Here is a 21,256-nt window from a genome sequence, read left to right as displayed (position 1 = left end):
AAACACTCAATAGAAGATAATGTACCATTACAGATATGAATTCTTTTGCATTCAAAAAAGGCCTGTGCTCCTTTATAGTAATCTTTTAGTCATGTATTACAGCTCTTGATTTTACTAGCGAGATCTTTTGGGTGCCCCTTTGCATATGTGTAAGCCATCTGAATTCAGCTGTCATGGCCGACTGTAATTCAATTTGAGATTTGCCATGATGGGCATAATGCAGCTGTCATACCTGTGTCCTCCTCCCCCACCCCCCTTGCATGCAGAGCATAGTTAAGGCTTCTGGGATTGTGCACAAGAGGAGAGCTTTGAGCTTCTTGGATTCATCTGATTCTTGAAGGTGCCAAACCTGAAAGATTATAAGCCACTGTTAAATACTGAATAATATGACACACACACTCATCAAGCAATTATTAGCCATCAAAAATCAAACATGCACATTAATATGAACATATTATTTGATGTCAAACACCCATATTAAATATTTGGTGACTCTGAATATTTGGTGTGCATTAAGCATCATCATTTGCCAAGGGTAATTTTTGAGAGGATTTTGCAGAACACATTCATTTTGGCTTTAAAAGGAAGCCAACATGCAGATTTCCTTTGTATTAGTATAGTCTGCAGTAGGTCTGCATGAAATATGTACCATTGTGTAGGGGAAAGTCAATTTTTATGCATTCAATTCCTGGGAGGGAAAAAATGTATTTTGCCTCTCCCATGCTGCAATGAGTAAGTGCTAACAGGGCTTGGAAACTAGGGCCTTCCACATTTTACCAATTAAATAAGGATTTGATGACTGAGCACTTGTATTACATGCATGCCTGTTACCAGTGTCACTGCTTTGCCAGATGCAGGTTAATTGATGCTTGCATTTTGCATTCTGACCCCTCTACTTTAGAGGGCGAAGGTTGGTGGGATGGTTTTTGGTTTTTTGTATGTTCATCCTGTGGAAACAAAATTGACAACTGTGATTAAAATAAAGGCAACTTTACCTCAGTGCTAACATTTGCATACTTGCCAGCCACACTCAGGTAGTGCCATGGTGTTGTAGCTATGTATTGTCTTAATCTATAGTTTATGGCCCCAATAGAGACATGCACCACAATAAGTGCACAATTGAACACAGTGGATTTGTGTAGACAATAGGGGTGTGCTGCAATAGAAAAATTGCTATTTGTTGGATCTAGATTCGTTGGAGCCAAAATAAAACTAGAGTTGCACTTACCTGTAGCTGCTGTTCATCAAGGTCTTCAGTGTAGGCACACATCAGGGGACTGCACTTGTGCAGGCCTGCAATTGGAGGTTTTTCTAAGCTTTAGCTGCTAAGGGGTGCCGAGTGCCGGTGCCAAGCAGGCATTCCCACTAGAATTGTCATGTGTACCCAGCGTCACTGCACCCTCTTCCCTCAGTTCCCCCTGAGCCGCCAGAGTTAGAACAACAACCATGAGGGCTCACAGCAGGGCAGGAGGGAGGGAATGTGTACCTGCACTGAAGACCTCGATGAATAGCAGTTACAGGTAAATGGGAGGAGCTCTCCATCCTACACGAACAGGTACTGGAGCACTGCCTACCCTACTGATGCTTCTCTCACCTGCAGGTCCAGGGCATAATGTCATATAAAAGTATCCGCTGATGACCACATTGCAGTCTGACAGATCTCCTTGATGGAAATCCCTTGAAGACAATGCATGTGCTCTAGTGGAGTGGGCACGAACCTCCACTGGACATGGGACCCCAATCTTCTCATAACATAACTGGTTGATTGCCACAATCCATTAAGAAAGGGTCTGTGGTGAGGCCCTTTCCCCTTTATTAGGACCTGAATGACAAGTAAATAAGGATATCTCCTTCCTAAACTCCCTGGATCTAGGTAAATAGAACAATAAAGCTCATCTCATATCTAACGAATGAAGTGGTCTCTCTGCATCTGATGTGGGTTTTTGGAAAAACACCAGAAGGATCAATTCTTGATTAAGGTGGAATCCTGATGCTACCTTGGAAAGAAATCTGGCAGATGGTCTGAGCACCACCCTCTAAGAAGTTCTGAGCATCACCCTCATGAATGGCGGATCCATTCTTAGAGCTGACATTTCGCTCATCCTATGAGCAGACGTCATGGCTACTAGAAAACAGGCCTTCATGGAAGCCAAGTACATGGGGCAGGAAAGAGTAGCCCCATTAATTTCACCAATATCAGGGACAAAGACCACTGAGGCACAATGGGGGGGGGGAATTAAAGAAATGCTTTCGATGTCTTATATGAAAACACAGTAGATCCCTCAATACCCTTGTGTATGCAAAAAACCCTGCCAAATGCACCTTGATTAAGAAGAATGCCAGGCCTAATAGGTATTCGAATATGGTTGACAGTGTAGCTTCAGAAGGAGCATACTCCTTGGTCGTATGCCATCTGGAGAAATGGTCCCAGTTGAAACTGTATGATTTCCTGGTACTAGGCCATCGTGCCTCTAACAGCAAATTTTGCACCTCGTCTGAGAATATTACCAGGGACCCTGTAACCTCCACGCTGCTAGATGCAAGTGGCTCACCTGTGGGTGTCATATCAGCCCTAGTTTGAGTAGGTCTGGTGTGTGTGTGTGGGGGGGGGGGGAATAAGAGGTCATCAAGGTTGGGAACGAGTTCTGTCTGGGCCGGAATGGGGCAACCATTATACCGTCTGTGCAGTCTGTCCTCATCTTTCCCAGAACCCTGGTGATCAAAGGGATCAAAGGGGGAATGCATAGAACAACAATCTCCCTCCAGGTGATCTGAAATGTGTCCCCCATTGAACCCTACCCCCTTTCCCCTATCGAGCAGTATAGGGGAACGTTGGCATTCTGTTCTGATGCAAGTTTATTTCTGGAGTGCCCCATGTTGCAAACACTTGGGTTAGATATACATCTCCCAGAGACCACTCATGGTGAGGGGTAAAGGAATGATTGAGGGCATCGGTTTGAAAGTTCTGATCAGGGCTTTGCATGTTGATATACCCGAACCGAAAATAAACCTAAAATTAGCCATTTTGGCAATATTCGGGTTTCGGGTTGACCGAATACCAAAACCTGGGAATCTGCCCAAAGCTGAATAGCTGATTCCCCAAAAGCCGAATTATTCAGCTTTTTCGGATTCGGCTATTCACCTTTGCTCAGATGCACGGCTCTGTGCTTTCTCCCATTTTTCTATCTTTTTTTTTTTTTTTGCATGGCTTTGTTAGGGCCCCATAATTTGGGCTCTTTTGAGGTAGGGGTCATGTAATCAGAGCCAACGTGGTCTGACCAACCAGGTGGTGGGTTTTGCACTTAAAAGACGGGGCTCACTCAGCCCTATCCAGAGGAATAATACCCTCCAACTAAAGAATGGCCACTTCTACAGCTACTTATTGGGCTTTTGAAGAGGACTCCTCACCTGCGTGGATGAGAAATCACCTTCACAAGAGCTGCCTTGGTCATGACTTCGGCTGGCTCCAATATCACCACCCTTCCCCTGAAAACCTGCTCTCAAACTGAAGGTCACCCCAAGTAGAGGTTTCATTTCCCCGCACCGTGCCCATCTCTTGAAATCAGATTTTTTATGATTATAAAAAGGACTGTTCACAGGATGTCATTTGCTACCAAAAGAAATGTTTTCCTTGCCTTATTTTTCTTGCATTTATGCCATGTTCCTCAGTTTGGAAGTTAATTTGCATGGACATCATGCTATATGCCCCAGAAATGAAGGCAGACCCCAGACTTTGAGGTGCCAGCCTGCCCATCAGCTGTTTCTGCCAGTCCTTGGCAATGCTGAACTTCTGAACCTGAAAACCTATGGACAGCTCAGCTCGCATATGTCTTGAGGATGGGGGCAACCCCTTTGCGGGCCCATAAAATTGGACCCCCTATCCCAAAGTTCACCAAACTTCAAAGAGAGAGTCACTAAGAGTCATCTAAGGAGAGTCACTTGCAGCCATGCTGCAAATTTGGTGACTCTACCTCCAAAAATGCTTCCACAGGAGCTTTGGAAAAAAATCCCTCTAGCCTATAATGGACCGGAATTTTTCAGTAAACCTGGAAATAAAGCCGAAATACCCCTTTACCTGTAATGGTATTCAGCTTATTCTGGGTTTATGAAACAATCAGGCCCAATAAACCCAAACCCGAAATTGGGTCCAATAAACCAAAATCTGAAATTTACTGGGGTGGGGGGGGGTTGTTTGTTTTTTTGCATGGACCTAGTTTTGATCTCCAGCAATGTGCACAGCTTGGAGGGTCATACAGTGTCTGATGGTGCACTGCCAAATGACAAGTTACCTCTTGTCATAAGCATTTGAAACCTGGTCCGCCCTGCTTGTTCAGGTAGAACATTATAGCAACAATGTCTGTTCTCATCAGGACAGATCGACCTCAGAGAATATCTGTAAAGGCATTGAGGGCATAATGCACAGCTCTAAGCTCTAACACATTAATATGCATTCACGCCTCGACTTGTGACCATCTACCCTGTGTCATATGTTCCCCACCAGTTGCACCCCCCCCCCTAGAAGGGAAGCATTAGTAGTCAGGGGTGCCTCAAACCCTTTGACCTCAAACAAGATTCCTTGGGAAAGATTATAATAGTCTGACCATCACCTCAAAGAGGTAAGAATCAGCCATGGGACAGAGAATCTTTTACTCAGCATGTGCATGGCAGGGTTGTAACATGCTAGGAACCACAGTTGTAGTGGTCACATACGTAAACTGGCTAAGGGAAGGACTGCTGTGGTGGAGGCCATAAATCCCCAAACTCTGAGAACACTCACCACTGATTGAAATCTGATAAGAACAGATACTACACTTGATCTTAGCTGATAGGCCGAGAAGCTCTACGTATTTTCAACTCAAAAGCAATGTCACAACTGCTATATGCTCTACCAATCTGGATCCATGCCTACTCCAATGAAGTGGAACGGATCCAGGGCCGATTTCTCAGACAACTTGTAAGGCTGCCAAACTGTGTTTCTTACTTTACCATATGCTCTGAAACTAATAAAAAATTAGTAAAAACTAGGGCCTGGCTCTCCGCCATAAAATTTTGGTTACGGATTCACTACCATGCAGGGGAATCAACCCTCTTAAATCATCTATTGGAAGACTCTTGGTGGACTGATGGTTCCGAATGGACTATTAAAATCAGAAAGAAAATTGCCCAGAGAGGTATTGATCTGGACTACTTACTCTTATCCAGTGAAAGCTACATCCTAAATCTAATAAAGCAAAGATTAACTGACCACAAGTTACAGAGTAAATTTCCATCCACTCCGCCAATTTGCTCAACCCAATATTTTGGAATTTCCCCCAACTTCAGCTTAAACTATTTGGAGTGTCTCAATAATCCTAAACTCAGGAAAGCTTTTATGCAAGCCAGGACTAACTCACTGCCTTCAGTGATCCTCCGTGGCAGATTCTTGAAAATACCTTACGAAGAAAGGGTCTGCAGATGTGGCGCAGGATGCCCTGACTCTCTGTCCCATATACGTTTGGACAGCCACCTATATAATATCCCAAGAGAAAATCTCATAAAACCTTTAGTCCCGTACTCTTCTCGAAACAGCAGCAAGATGCTTCACAAACTACTAGCCGACCGTGATTGACAGATCACTGAAAAGGTGGCAAGATTCCTGATGACAGTGGTCAATCAATGGGCACTTAGTTTGAAGAAGGACCACAGTACCGGAGATTGAATTATATTCAGTCTCTATTTAAAGTTTTATCCTTTTATCCTTTATTTATTTATCTTTCTACAATCTGTATTATGCCACTAAAGGAATTTTAATTTTAATTTGATTGAAATCTGTTGCAGTAATAACTACTCACTAGTCTTTTTATGTCTTGGAGAAGGAAACCCTTACCCTCCTGTGAACCTAACCCCATTCCAATGAAATGAATGGATTTAGAGGAGGTAAGCTTTGATTTGTCCCAATTGATGACCAGTCCCAGATGGAGAAACTTGGTTAGGGTCATACCAAGATGGGAGCAGAGTTCCCATTCTGATGGGGCCACCAATGACCACTCATTTAGGTAGGTATAGTTGACACACCCTCATAGTCTTAAATATGCTACCACCAGTGCCATACATTTGTTAAGGACCCTAGGAGCGGTAGACAACCCAAAGGGTAACCGTACTGGTAGATGTGAGGACCATATCTAAATCTAAGGAACCTACAGTGAGGTTCATATATCAAGATGTGAAAGTACGCATCTTTCAAATCCAGTACTACGAACCAAGAGTGAAGTGGTAATTGCAACACTGACACCAAGGTGGTCATTTGACATTTCTGGACTATTAATGAATGATTTAAACGCCATAGGTCAAGAATGAGTCTTCTGCTCCCATCCTTTTTGTGTGTGTTAAGTGCTGTCAAGTCGCTTCCGACTCATGGCGACCCTATGAATCAATGTCCTCCAAAATGTCCTATCTTTGACAGCCTTGCTCAGATCTTGCAAATTCAGGGCTGTGACTTCCTTTATTGAGTCACTCCATCTCTTGTTGGGTCTTCCTCTTTTCCTGCCGCCTTCAACTTTTCCTAGCATGATTGTCTTTTCTAGTGACTCTTGTCTTCTCATAATGTGACCAAAATACGAAAGCCTCCGTTTAGTCATTTTCGCTTCTAGGGTCAGATTTGTTTTTTGGGCAGTCCACAGTATCCGTAACACTCTCCTCCAACACCACATTTCAAAGGAATCTACTTTCTTCCTATCAGCTTTCTTCAATGTCCAGCTTTCACACCCATACATTATAACAGGGAATATGATGGCATGAATTAACTTAATCTTGGTGGCCAGTGACACATCCATACACTTCATAATCTTTTCTAGCTCCTTCATGGCTGTCCTTTCCGGTCTCAATCTCCTTCTATTTTCTTGGCTGCAGTCTCCCTTTTGGTTGATGATGGAGCCAAGGAATAGAACGTCTTCAACAATTTCAATTTCCTCACTGTCAACCTTAAAGTTGTGTAATTCTCCTGTAGTCATTACTTTTGTCTTCTTGATGTTCAGCTGTAGTCCTGCTTTGGCATTTTCTCTTTTAACTTTCAGCAGTAGTCGTTTCAAGTCTTTGCTATTTTCTGCCAGTAATGTAGTGTCATCGGCATAATGCAAATTGTTAATGTTCCTCCCTCCAATTTTCACTCCATCTTCACCTAAATCTAATCCAGCTTTCTCCCAATTGCTCTCAGTGCACTTCACTTTCTAAAACTGTTCTTCTTCAAAAGATTTTTATTGGAAGGAATTGGTCATCCTTTCATCTCTTCTGTATAGTTCTTCAGTGTATTGTTCCCACCTTTTCTTTATTTTGTCCTGTTTAGTTAATGTATTTCCATGCTGATCATTCAGCATGCCTAACCGTGCTTAAAATTTCCTTTTGATTTCTTGGATCTTGTGGAACAGATCTCCTGTTCTTCCTTTTTGGTTATTCTCTTCTGTTTCTTTACACTGGTTATTATAACAGTTCTCTTTGTCTCTACGTGCGAGTCGCTGGAATGTTGCACTTAAACTTTTGATTATGTTTCTGTCACCTTCTACTTTTACTTCTCATCTATCTTTGGTAATTTAAAGAGTTTCCTCAGACATCCATCAAGGCTTTTCATTTCTTTTGGCTACAGTAATAGTCTTTGCACATTCTTCCTTGATAATATCTCTAGTTTCCACCCATAGTTCTTCTGATTTACATTCACTTGAACTCAGTAATGCAAATCTGTTCTTTACATGGTCTTTAAACTCTTCAGGAATATTGCTTAGATTGTATTTTGGTGCTATGAATGTTCTGGTGTTTTTCTTAAGCTTTATCATGATTTTTGATATTAACAATTCATGATCTGTACCACAGTCAGCTCCTGGTCTTGTTTTTGCCGAGAGAATAGAGCTTCTCCATCTTTTGCTTCCAATTATGTAATCTATTTGATTTCTATACTGGCCGTCTGGTGATGTCCATGTATACAACCGTCTATTTGGTTGCCTGAAATGTGAGTTTGCAATGAACAAATAGTTGTCTTCACAGAATTCTATGAGTCGTTCTCCTGCTTCATTCCGTGCTCCTAGCCCAAATCTGCCAACAACATCTGATTCTGCTTTGTTTCCTACTTTTGCGTTCCAGCCACCTATGATTATCAGCAAATCTTGTTTAGGTGTGTGATCAATTTCTTCCTGAACACCTGCATAAAAACTTTCAATTTCTTCTTCATCAGCATCTGTACTTGGGGCATAAACTTGAATGATGTTTATGTTAATAGTGATAGCATATGGGCCTGCCTAAAACTCCCAGACTGGACCTGGCAACCCGCTATGCAGGCACAAGACTACTTTCCAGCCGCGCGCCCGCTCCAAACGCTACTGGGCAGTCGCTGTGCGGTCCGTTTGAAATTGACACAGCCACTCTTGCGAGCCCCGTGCAATCCCGCAGCCTGGAAACAGAAGCAAGGGCAGCCTCCAGTGAACCAGTGGGAAGCCATGTTCCTGTGCAAAGCCTGTTCCAGCCGCAGCCATGTCATGAAAAGCATGCAGTCACGTAGCCAGTGCCAACATCCCCCCCTCCCATTGCAACATCCACCGCTTAATGGGCAATCAGCAGCGATCCTGATAACAGCGATGAGTCGGACTTCCAGTTATGCAACAGTGATTCCTGGATGTTTGCACAGATTGCGCCTTTTGTTCCTGAACGTTAATCACTTCAGCAGAGAATAGATTTCCAAATTCTCACTACCCCACCCCGGTAGCCACAGCTTAATCCTTTTGTCACCTTTTTTCACCTGGGAACCTAGGAGGGGTGAAACCCCTCTCCCCGCCCCCAGAGAAACAGTATATCTGGGGTGCCCCCAGCCCATTATGACAACTTAGGTCTTTCCTGGCACCTTTGCCGTTACTCTGTTGCTTTGGTTTTGCGCAGCCTAACCACGCTCCCTCCCGCCTTGCTGGTCAAGTCTACAGGAACCCCTGCCCCCATCTCGGCTTTTACTTTTCAATCTGTCTTAGTCTACATGAATTTGGACAACACTGCATCTGGAAGGAAAATATATCCCAATCAACGATCTCCTGCCACGTTGGCAACTGTACCTGTACTCCTCTCTTTTTGAATTTCCTAGATTTCTCTGTATGATTGTATGCATCATTGATTTGAATGAAAAAGACATAAACACTATTTAATTTGGAATCCATTGTCTGTCTTTATTCAAGGTCTCATTAAACAGATTCTGGTATAGTTGAGTGCAATCCCGCTTTATAAATACATAGTTACCGATTGCTCAGCTAATTTCCCCATATGAAAGAGCAATTCGGCTAACAATAGGCTTTCCATGAAGTCTGATTGATATTATTCGGTCAGACTTTGCGTTATAGCTACTGACTGCCTTTGCTACATCTTGCCTCACTATTAAAGCAACTCCTTTGCTAGATCTTGCCTCACTATTAAAGCAACTCCATTTCTTTTGTTTTTGTCATTCCCTGAGTAAAACACATTGTGATTTTCTGATTGAAAATGTCCTAATCCAGTCCACTTTAGTTCACTTACTCCCAGGATTGAAATGTTTAAACGTTCCATTTCTTGTTTTACAATTTCAAGCTTACCCTGATTCATGCTTCTCACATTCCATGTTCGTATTATATGCTTTGGACTTTCCTCTTGCATCCATTCAGGTCGACCACTGAAAGTTTTTTCGACTTTAGTCCAATCGCATCATTAAGAACAGAGCTACTCATACTAGTCCTCTGCTCTTCCCCAGTAGTTGACTGAGTGCCATCCGACCTAGAGGTCATATCTTCCAGCACTATATCTTTTTCTATTTTGGATTGTCTCATCATAGGGTTTTTTAAGGTAAAGATTGGTCAGAAGTGGTTTACCAGTGCCTTCTTCTGAGCAGTACTAACCAGGGTTAGCTATAGTGGTGCTGTCGTTGTCTACAAAAGATCCTCTGACAGTGTCACCTTCCACTACTGTTGCTGCCCAGTAGCTAATCTTCAAGGATTCCTCTGCCCCCATCACCATTGGAACTGCCTGTTCTCTTCTGCAGATGTGGCCATTGATCCCTTAAGGGGGTGGATGCATCTTCATCTGATGTCTCAGCTGTGACCATTCTGTCTTGACTGACTCTGCTAGGGGTTTAGTCTCTTGATAGAGTCTAGACCCCTTACAGAATTGCTCTCAGCTTCCTTGACACACACAAACCCCCTCACCACATTAATGTGTGCATCCAAAAGGGGGGCATCCTTTTTATCCACCAACAAAAAATGTCAGTAAAACCCAAACGAGTATCTGGTGATTCAACTAGTTCAACTGCTCCCTTCCACAGCAACGTTTTCAACTTAGCCAATTCAGGAGAAGGGTTCTGGACAGCTTGGGCAGACTTAATACTAACTGGAGAACTTCAAACTCTAACTTGTATCCCTGAGCAACAATGGCGAGGACCCACTCATCTGAGGTGATGTCCTGCTAGGCTGGGAGAAACTGGGACAGTTGGTCCCCAAACACCCACATCTGGGTGGAGTGAAATAGTCAGAATTGTGATTTCTGAAGGGATTCATTCTGCTCCCTGGATTGGTGTTGCTGATTAGGCCTAGGCCTGGAAGGATTGCGCCTCCTAGAATATGGTTGTTGCTGAGGTTGGCATGATGTAGGTTACTGCTAACAAGGAGAGTATCTCTGGTCCCTGTTGTATAGGGCCCAAGGTCTGGAGTAAGGTCTCTGTCTGGACTGGGGCTTGAAGAAGTTATACCCAGGGATTTTGCTGTCCGGCGATTCTTTTTGATCTGAGCTAGGGCATCAACCATAAGAAAGCAGCTTACAGCCTCATTAGGGCTCGATTCTGAGGCGATGTTGAAACCCCCATTGGATCCGGGGATCCAGAATCCCCATTATCTCAGATCCCTCCCCTTCGGCTTCGAGAATCGGGGAAACCTGTCGTCTGGAAACTGTAGCTGGAGCCAAGTGGCGAGCGGTCGGTTCCAGGATCATGAAGTGGCCTGGCAAGAATCTGTAGAACTCATGCCAATCTCCCATGCTTGTAGGTGACTTGAATGGTGGAATCCACATGGGGTCTACCCCTCAGCTATCAGAACTGAGCCTCCGTTCCAATGGTTTCCAACTCGGTTCCAGTTTTCCCTCCGGAAAGGACATGTGGGGAGACTCCAGCCAACGGAAAGGAGTCCTTGGTGGAGGCGGGAGCACCTCCTGAACCTCTGGAGATGATTTGAATGCTGGTTCAGTGGTGTGGTGTTTCAGCACTGAGGTGCGCTTATCTTTTTTCTTCTCTTTTGCCTTAGATTTGGAGCATTTCCTTGGTGGTTCTGTTGTCGGCTTGGTTCCCAGACCCAAACTGAGGGAAGTGATGTGATCAAAGCTGCCGAAGATCCCTTTGGAGGCCAGGTTGGTCCTGCTGGTTAAGTCAGTTCAGCAGATTCCAAAGCCTGTTGTCACAATGCAGCATTCAGTTTTGCTGCTCAATCATTTCTTGCTTTCAGAGTAAACTTGTAGCAAGCTTTGCAAGTGGCAATGACATGACCCTCTCCCAGACAGAACAAGCAAAGCTCATGCTCATTGGCCTGAGTCATTTTTGCACTGCAATGAGTGCATTTTTTGAACAGGCTCTTCTGAGACATGGTCTCCAACAAGCCCACCACCTCCCGAGGAAGCCTGTTCCACTGAGGAACGGCTCTAACTGTCAGAAAGTTCTTCCTAATGTTTAGCCGGAAACTGTTTTGATTCAATTTCAACCCATTGGTACTGGTCCAACCTTCTGGAGCAACAGACAATGACTCTGCACCATCCTCTATATGACAGCCCTTCAAGTACTTGAAGATGGTTATTATATATTTGGAGTGGTGGACTCTGATCTGGAGAACCGAGTTTGATTCCCCACTCCTCCACATGAGTGGTGGAAGCTAATCTGGTGAACTGGATTTGTTTTCCCACTCCTACACATGAAGCCAGCTGGGTGACCTTGGGCAAGTTACAGTTCTGTTAGAGCTCTCGCAGCCCCACCTACCTCACAGGGTGTCTGTTGTGGGGAGGGGAATGGAAGGTGATTGTAAGTTGGTTTGAGTCTCCCTTAAGTGGTGGGAAAAGTCGGCATATAAAAACCAACTCTTCTTCTTCATCATCACCTCTCAATCGTCTCCTCTCCAGGCTAAACATACCCAGCTCTCCGCTCAAGGGTTCTTTCCCCTTTGCTTAACACTTTCCCTGACCAACCAGATGAGTTTCTGGGTAAGAAGCTCCTAAATTATGAAAAATCACGGTTTACACTCTTAACGCTAAATTTGGCGCTTCAGCTATTAAAATACATTGTACCCTGACAGGTTAAGAGTAACAGAAATACTTTATTACTCAAAATATTAAGGGGGTCACACCAAGTTATACAATGTTTATATAAATTTTATTCATTCATGTAATATGTAATTTTTAGGCTTAGATTATTTGTAGTAGCAATAGTAGCTGTGGTTCTCTTATTATCTGTTGTGGCTGTTGTTTTTTGCTGGTCAGTGACCGTATTAATAAATTATATTATTATTATTATTATTATTATTATTATTATTATTATTATTATTATTATTATTATAATACCCAGCTCCTTCAACCTTTCCTCATACAACTTGGTCTCCAGACCCCTCACCATCTTCATTGCCCTCCTCTATATCCTTTTTAAACTGTGGTGCCCAAAACTGAACACAATGCTCTAGGTGAGCTCTAACTAAAGCAAACTAATACTATCACTTCACGTGATCTGGATGCTTTACTTCGGTTTATACAGCCCAAAATTGCATTTGCCTTTTTAGCTAGCACATCACACTGCTGACTCATGTTTAGTATATGGTCTACTAAGACCCCTAGATTCTTTTCGCACACACTACTGCCAAGACGAGTCTCCCCCATCCTATAACTATGCTTTTGATTTTTCCTACCTAAATGCAGAACTTTAGGTTGAAATTTATTTTATTAGTTTTAGCTCAGTTTTCCAGTCTGTCAAGATCATCCTGTATCCTGGCTCTGTCTTCTACCATATTTCCTACCCCTCCCAATTTAGTATCATCCACAAATTTCCAGCTATACTGTAAAGCGGATGTGGCTGTCTAACTGCACTGGGTACTGTGAATGGGATATTGGATACTTCATATCTGAATATTAATTGCAACTCAGATACCCATCTGTATCTAGTTTCGCCAAGTTGTTCCCAATGCTGCACGGGAGTCCATCCACTAAAGCTTTTCCACATTTAATTACCAGATGGGGCATTGCTGTGCAGAATAAACAAAAGCCAGTTGATGCGACAATTCTTTGGGAACATGAATTGAATTTTTAACGTGATTTCAGCATGCTGAACCAACACACTTCCATACCACAATTATTTATGTCCTGTAAGATGGATAAAAAGGGGAAATTTGAAAATCTGACCATGGTGAGCCACAATCTGGACACAACCTGATATATTCATAAGTTTGGTTGAAGATGCCAAAAGCCACTGAAATGTTTGCTTGAGATAACCTCACCTTATATGAAAATAGTCATATGTAATACTGTTTGATAATTATTTTATATAGCAATATACAGCTATTTTTTTAATATCCTGTTCTCACATACAACCTATTAAAACATTTCTACTATAATGCTCATGGCCACACAGTGAGCATGGGTATCACAAATTAACACTTGCTCCTACTTGTGAATTTACGTTTTCTGGGCATCCCAGTGTAAAAGAATGTAAACTTCATTGAATTTAAACAAATGTTTAAAAAAATCACATTAGACCAGTCTGCTTTCCTTTTAAAATTTCCATTAGTAAACCTTCAAAAGGAATGTTATTATATGCTTTCAAAAAAGAAAAAAAATTGCATGTAAATATACATGCACTGAAAAAGTCTTGTTTGTCTACAGGAGGACTATTGCCAGAATTATTTGCTACCAGAGATTAGACCCTCTTAATATTTACAAAACATATATATTCCAAAATAGGCAGCATATTCAAGTAATTCAGGAAACAAGTACATAAACTACCAGAAGAGATTAGTTTAGATGCACCCGGTTCCAACAAAAGGGATGACCTGTGCGGGACTGCTGGGTTTCTTCCCATGGGAGTCAATTGCTTCCCACAGGTAATTATTTTGGAATGTCTGTCATAGGACAACTATAATGTGAACATGAGACCTCCCTTTTCAAATCAAATCCCTGCCCCCCCAAAGGCAACCTATAAAGAAAAGAGAAAATACAATTCAGTCTCTGTGTCCAAATATGTGATCTTTTAGATAACTAATCCATATATTCAAACTTCCTCTGCATGGAACAGCCCAGTGGAAACAGCAATGTAGAGAAAGTAACAAGGTGCCACTATGACTACATGGATATTCATGTGGGAAAGGTGCTACAGTGTTCATGTGAGTTATTACTAATGAGAAGAGCCCATGCCATGGTTGGGCCTGCTGATGTTGCTGCTGCCACATGGCTGAGCCTATTGGGCTTCTTCACATGAGCGATTTATAACATATTACAAGCCCACAACAATAGTTCTTGTAGGTTATCCGGGCTGTGTGACCGTGGTCTTGGTATTTTCTTTCCTGACGTTTCGCCAGCAGCTGTGGCAGGCATCTTCAGAGGAGTAACACTGAAGGACAGTGTCTCTCAGTCACAACAATAGTTTTCAAAGAAGCTATAGTGAGGTCCATGAAAGCAAGGTTCTTTTGTTAAGAGCAAATACGTGTCTCCAAATCCACATATAGGGTGGGAAGCAGAATCTGTTGGCTGAAAGTAGAATGTCACTCCTGTATCCCACCAATTTCCCCCTGAAAAATATGTCTCTGTTCCCCCTCACCACAACTTAACTTTTGGGTTTTGGATCCAAGTTGACAGAAAATACTAATAAAATGGCCTGGGTGGGAATCTGAAGGGAAACCTTGGTCTAAACACCCCTCTCCTGTAGATGGTCTCCCAGCACTGACATATGAAATAAATGTAGAATTGCAATGCTGTGATGAGTGCTCTCCCAAAATGCCCGTGCATGAACATCAGGAATTATTAAACGAGGCAGGTCTGAAATGCTAAGTATGGTGAGTTGCTATATACATGTTTGGTTAAAATTATCAGTCCTTTGCTGTTCAAAGACTGAGATTAGAAAGCATGTTATTTCTTACTCCTTTGGGGTCATATGGACCATTTTCTCTGATCCATTTCATTGAAGGATTAGAAAGAGTCAGCACTGTGTTTGGGTTTTCTTTGTTGTAAACCATGTCACTAGCACTTGGGATACGCAAAAAAGGCTTCATAAGAAATGAGTTGGGAGTCCTTCTAGATAGATCCCTTTTTGCCATAAACCAGGGATGGGGAACCTCAGGCCCGGGGGCCATATGCGGCCCCCGAGGACATTTTCTGAAGCCCTTGGGAGCTCCGGGGCCGGGGGTGTGGGGGGGAGGCATGGAGGTTGGGGCCTGGTCGCGTGGGGCCGGCGTACACAGGTGTGTGTGTGGGGGGGAAGGCTTTTCTTTCTTTTCTTCTTTTTCTGTCACTCTCCTTTCTCTCCCTCTCTCCCTCTTTTTCTGTCTCTTTGTCTGTCTCCCTCCATCCTTTTCTTTCTTTCTCCCCCTCCCTCCATTTCTTTCTCCCTTTCTCTCTTTTCCCCTCCCTCCCTTTTCCTCTTTCTCTGTTTTCTTTCCTTCCTACCTTCCTTCCCTGTGGATTGGCTGCCTCCTGGCGCGTTTGCTCAGGCCTACCGCTGGCTGCACTCCCACCTGGGGGGGGGAGGACAAGGGAGCGGGGGCGCCCTCCTGGCCTTCTCTGCATGGTCTCCCCTGGGATTGCCAACCTCCAGGTGGTGGCTGGAGACCTGGAAACCATAGTCTCCCCCCCGGGAGATCTACACCTGGTTATGGCCCCCGAATAATGTTATAAATGCGCAAATGGCCCTTGGCAGGAAAAAGGTTCCCCACCCCTGCCATAAACACTCAATTGTTACTTTTGATGCAGTTGATCCAAGCCCTGGTCCTCAAAACAGTACTTCTTTGCAAAGAGACCCATTGCATTGCTTGATTATGGCCGCATGTAGTTGGGAGTGCATGCATATAGGCTATTGCCCATGAAATCACTAAAAATGAGCACAAACAGGGTTCTTTTTCTCATTATTCACATTTTCCAAACTTCCTTGGAAGTTCTTGTAGGTTATCCAGGCTGTGTAATCGTGGTCTTGGTATTTTCTTTCCTGAAAATACCAAGACCACGGTTACACAGTTAAACAGCCCGGATAACCTACAAGAACCAATGAACTCTGACCATGAAAGCCTTCGACAATATTCCTTGTCTTTTAATTCCATTCCTTCACAGGAAAAATCAACCAGCCCTTAAACATTGAGAGAAAGTGACTAAACAAAATCCCTGCATCATTTCCCATGATCCATTTCGAGACTTTTTTTTAAAAAAAAAAAACTTAGCTCTTTGTAGGCTGTGCACTACCCTTCTACATTAGATGCAGTGCCAATCACATGCAGATTTACTCCAATCTAACAGCCCATTTCTGACAGGGGGCAAAGCTCCACAGGCACTGGTGTGACCTCATGCTGGCATAAGTGCCCGTTTAACCTGGGATAGTGGGCACATGCCATCCTGGGTGGCACACATGCTGGCAATGCAGGCCTTCACCACCACAGTCGTTGCACTGGGACCTAGTTCCGGAAGCAGCAAGCTGCACCGGCATCGGGGGCGGGGGGCATTCCAAGGGACCGAGCTGACATTGGCCATCTTCCTAATCCCTTTCACCCGGGGAACACCCCCTTGAGCTGTGGCATGGCTGCGCCACCTTTTTCGATGGTGCAGCCCCGCTGTTTGCAATGGGGCATTTCCTCCTTTTTCTATATTTTTATTTTTACAAAAGCCTTCCCCCCCCCCCTATGCCGCAGATCTAACCCCCTGCCTCAAGAATGGGCTGTAAGTCCACTGACTTGAGTGAGTCTGCATAGGATTGCTCTCTTGGAGAACAAACCTTTGAGAGAACTAGGATGCTATCTAGCACCTGCTCTCTAAAGCCTTTCCTAACTTGCTATACCTGAGGAAGGTTTTCTTTTTTGGGCTAAAATTGTATGCACAAGTCAAGTTCAAGTTTATTAATACAGTCAACTGACCAATCATGTGCCCACACGTTGTAAGATCAATAAAAGCAACCCCTGGTTAAAATTATCATATTTAAGTTGATAAAATTGTAAAATGTTCTAACAATCATTCTCTAATAAAGCTCTGCATATTTTAATAGCAACAGCGCAGAACTTGGCAGTTTGGAGCGTAAGCTGAGGGTCTTCTCCTAAAAGGAGCTTCTTTGCCAAAAGCTCAACTGACTCATCAGGGAATTTACCAAGTAGGGGGGAAATAAGCATTGATCTAACTTCGTGGTAGAATGGGCAGCATATCAGTGTATATTTGATGGTTTCAATGTCCCCTGTTCCACACGGACATAACCTGTCTGATCTAGGGATCCTTCTTATATTTCCCTTCTAAAGCAGCCGATGGTAGGGCCTGGCATCTGGCAAAGGGTAAAGGCCTTCCTATAATTAATAGACTCAAGATGATAAAAATAAGCTGCAGGTGAGACCAAGTATCTAGATTTCTCAGGTACTAGGAAAAATGGTGATTTTTCTAGCGTTCAATGTCTTCCACCCTTTGCTTCAAGAAACTTGATGCTCGGTCTACGCCCATGGCTAACAGGGTAGGTGGAGAAAGGCCCAGGCAGGCCATTTTATTAAGGACCATCTTTAGCCATGTTGACTGGAACTTATCCTGTAGAAGCAGGGGTAGCAGTCCTTGAGGGATAAGATTTAATTTGAGCCAAAGAATAATGGAAGCAGTACAGACCCTTGCCTCCACCCTCACCAGTCCTGCCTCCAGTCCAGCATGAACCCGCTCCAGTGGGACAAAAGTAGATGAGGGTGGCCCACATAGAGTCAGTTGTGCCAGTGTTTTCGTTTGGTAAAGCTTAAGAGCAGCTGGAAAGTAATGCCCTCCCTTAGTTCTTTAAAAAAATAATGATGTTTAAGGCAGATTTTTGCCCTTTCTCTGCAGCATAATCACTGTGAGCTTTTCTAGAACCAGAGGCTTGTAAGACTACTCCTAAGTTTTTAAACTTGAGTACCTGGTCTATTTTGTGGCCATCAATGCTCCATGTTCGTACTTTAGGGCGCTTGCCAAAGGCCACAACTTTTGTCTTTGAGAAATTAATGTCTAGCTGTTCAACAGAACAATATTGCGATAGCCTCTCCATGGCTCTTTTAAGGCCCACTGGGGCCCTGGAAAACAAGACCACGCCGTCACCATGGAGTAAGACAGAGGTATCGCGATGGGCTAGCTTTGGAGGGTGTAAAGCGGGGTCTTTTACGTAGCTAACCAAGTTGTTGATGTAGTAATCAAACAGCTTAGGAGCCAGAATGCAGCCCTGCTTCACTCATTTGTAGTTGTTTACTACTCTTGAAAGATGCCCTTGTCTGCTGCATCTGAACTGAATGGTGGTGTTATCATACACAGTATGGATCAAGTATAGAAGCCTTTGATCTATAGAAGAGCGTTCTAACTTTTTCCAGAGTCTGTTTCTAGAAATAGAGTCAAATGCTGCCTTAAGGTCTATAAAGGCTGCATGCAAAGCTGTTGGACCCTTAGAAGAATATTTTTCAATTAAATGTTGTAAAATCAGGCAGTGGTCTAAAGTAAACCTGCCCTCTCTAAAGCCTGCTAGTTCATCGACAATTACGTCCTCTTGATCTAGCCAGTTGGTAAATTTGTTGTGAAGGTGCTTGGCATAGAATTTACTAATAATGCTGAGGAGACTAATAGGCCTATAGTTGGCCGGATTGTCCCTCTTTCCTAACAAATGGCACCACAATCATCTGGCCCGTCCTTTGGCATATGTCCAGTCCTATCTATATAGGAGAAAAATGAGGCCAGGAAAGGAACCCACCAATCTTTGTTGTTTTTCAGAAGTTCGAGTGGAATAAAATCAGCACCTGGGGCTTTCCCTACTCTAAATTGGTCAATCAAGGATTCAGCCTCCCTTAAGGAGACAGGGGGCCATACAGTCCTCTATCCTCTCTAAGGAAGGGGCCAGAGAAGAATCCTTATACATATCTTGAAAGTTGCCTACATAGCTGGAGAAATGTGCGAATCTAAGGGAGATGGCTCCTTGGATGAGTGTTTTGATATCAGCTTCCAGAATTGGGAGGAATTCCTCTCTTTGGCTGCCTGTATGACACTCCTCCATAATGCCCGAATATTTTCTTTTTTTTTGTGAGCGACAATATGTTTTTAGGTTTTCTTCAGTGTGAGAAAAGATTGTTGAGCTGCTTGACATTCCTCTCTGTCAGCTGTTTTAAATAAGCGGCAGGCTACAATTACAGCCCTTTTGGCCTCTAGACACTCCTTGTCAAACCAAGATTTAGAGAAAAAGCCCCCCCTTTTTTTTCATTTGGGCCATTGTTGGACATCAAGTGGGGTTTAAAGTCTTGTACTAGATTTTGATAAGTGCTCAAAGGGTCTGGGCCCGATACCAAACCTGACAAGACTATATTGTATTTTTGAATACTTTCAGATGCTAGGCCCTCACAAGTCAAAACCTATACTAAACAAACATCTAGTCAGTAGATTGTACTTTCAGGAATTGGTGATTACTCTTGCACTTCTGCATATACCAGCAGTATGAGCTATGACAAAGGCTCCCAGTGGATTCTCACAGGGTACTGTATAAGGAATATGGTTAAATGCTCCATGGATGCATTTTGTGGCTTAACTTTTTAAGACTAGTTTGCTGTAGCTCACATTTCCAGAACCACTATTTTAGGAAGAAGAAATGACAGTCAGGCTGCTCATCGAACATGTATATTTATCACCCCATTTATGTTAAGTATTCAAAGAAAGCTCAAATGGATGTCGTCGTCCCCTCTCTGGCTCATCATAATTATTTTATGGGTTCCCCCTCCGATTCCTTTCAGTACCATCCTGTTTTGTTTTGAGTAACAAACAGATGTTGCCTGTGCAACTCATTTGCTGAATAAGGCCTACTTGATGATGTTTAACTTTCCAATGCAGTTTACCAAAGCCATTTGACCTTTAGCAGAAACAAGAGTAAAATGAGAACGCAGAACAGTGATTTATTCAGGAAAGAATTATTTATATATCTCAAATATGTTTTTCATTAAAAACGATATTTATTTATACCATACATACTTCAACAACAGTGTTTTGTTTTGTTCCTTAGATATCATTAACCATTTTTTTCCTTTATGTTGGTTCTGCCTTTTCAATATTTCTTTTAACTTGGCTCCCAATAGCTTGGGGATTTTGAAGAGACAGTGCAGTACAGATAACACTACAAAGGTTCATTTGTTTGGGAAGAACACACCTTTACTGTTCCATGTTCCCCTTCACAAGCATACCATACATACGCAGCATAAAAGAAAGCATCTCTCCATTCAATTTATAAACAAAAGTAATTAAGACTTTGGAAAAAAGACAAAGCACAAATGAAAAAAAATCAAGTTGGCAAATATTGCGGAGATTTGTGATGTAAACATATTTTTAGACATACTGATTGGTAACCATGTAAATTCTAAGTACATAACTTTGAGACTCTGGCTCACTACTGGAAAACAAAGGAATTTGGCTTAAAATAAAACATTTCAATGAAAAAGATTTTTTTTCTACACACATGGAGATACTGCAACTACTGATCTTATTTCGTTTTCTGGGGGAAAACCCACTGTGGCATTCTAAGGCCATTAATGCATGGGTGTTTTCTCATTTGTTTGTCTTTGTCCTATCCCACGCCTTCCAATCCCACATTCAAAAAACTGAACGCACGGAGAGAGAGGACAGGGACAAACAAATGAGAAGGGGCAGCAGCAGCAGCTACTTTCCTCCCACCGATGCCTCTCTCCCCCCATTCTCCCTCGCCCCCTCCTTGGGTCCCAGCACGAGCTGGGATCTTAGCCCACCTCACAGCCTAAAGCATGCAGCCCAGAGCCCCACAGTCAAGCAGCAAGGCAGCAAAGTGGCGGCGGCTCCTTCTGGCCCAATGCTGCACACTTCCAGCCGATGCATACCGGCTTGCCTTTGCCGGGCAGAGACAGTGTCGGCTGGAAGTGTGCAGTGTTGGCACCGGAAGGAGCTGCTGCCACTTTGCTGCTTCGACGCTTTGCTGCCTTGCCGCTTGACTGTGGGGCACCAGGCTGCATGCTTTAGGCTGTGAGGTGGGCTAAGACCCCAGCTGCTGCTGGGGGAAGGCTGAGGAGGGCGCGGG

General features: G+C 43.3%; 1 pseudogene; it reads right to left on the bottom strand.

Annotated features, from left to right (window-relative positions):
• Window positions 1-4,726: 4,726 nt before the first annotated feature.
• On the bottom strand, window positions 4,727-4,842 carry LOC130477203 (U2 spliceosomal RNA; annotated as a pseudogene).
• Window positions 4,843-21,256: the final 16,414 nt, after the last annotated feature.

The sequence above is a fragment of the Euleptes europaea genome, chromosome 4 (assembly GCF_029931775.1).
Source record: "Euleptes europaea isolate rEulEur1 chromosome 4, rEulEur1.hap1, whole genome shotgun sequence".
In the NCBI taxonomy this organism is placed as follows: Eukaryota; Metazoa; Chordata; class Lepidosauria; order Squamata; family Sphaerodactylidae; genus Euleptes; species Euleptes europaea.
The sequence above is the reverse complement of the archived record's forward strand: the minus strand, read 5'-3'. Positions and strand labels throughout refer to the sequence as shown.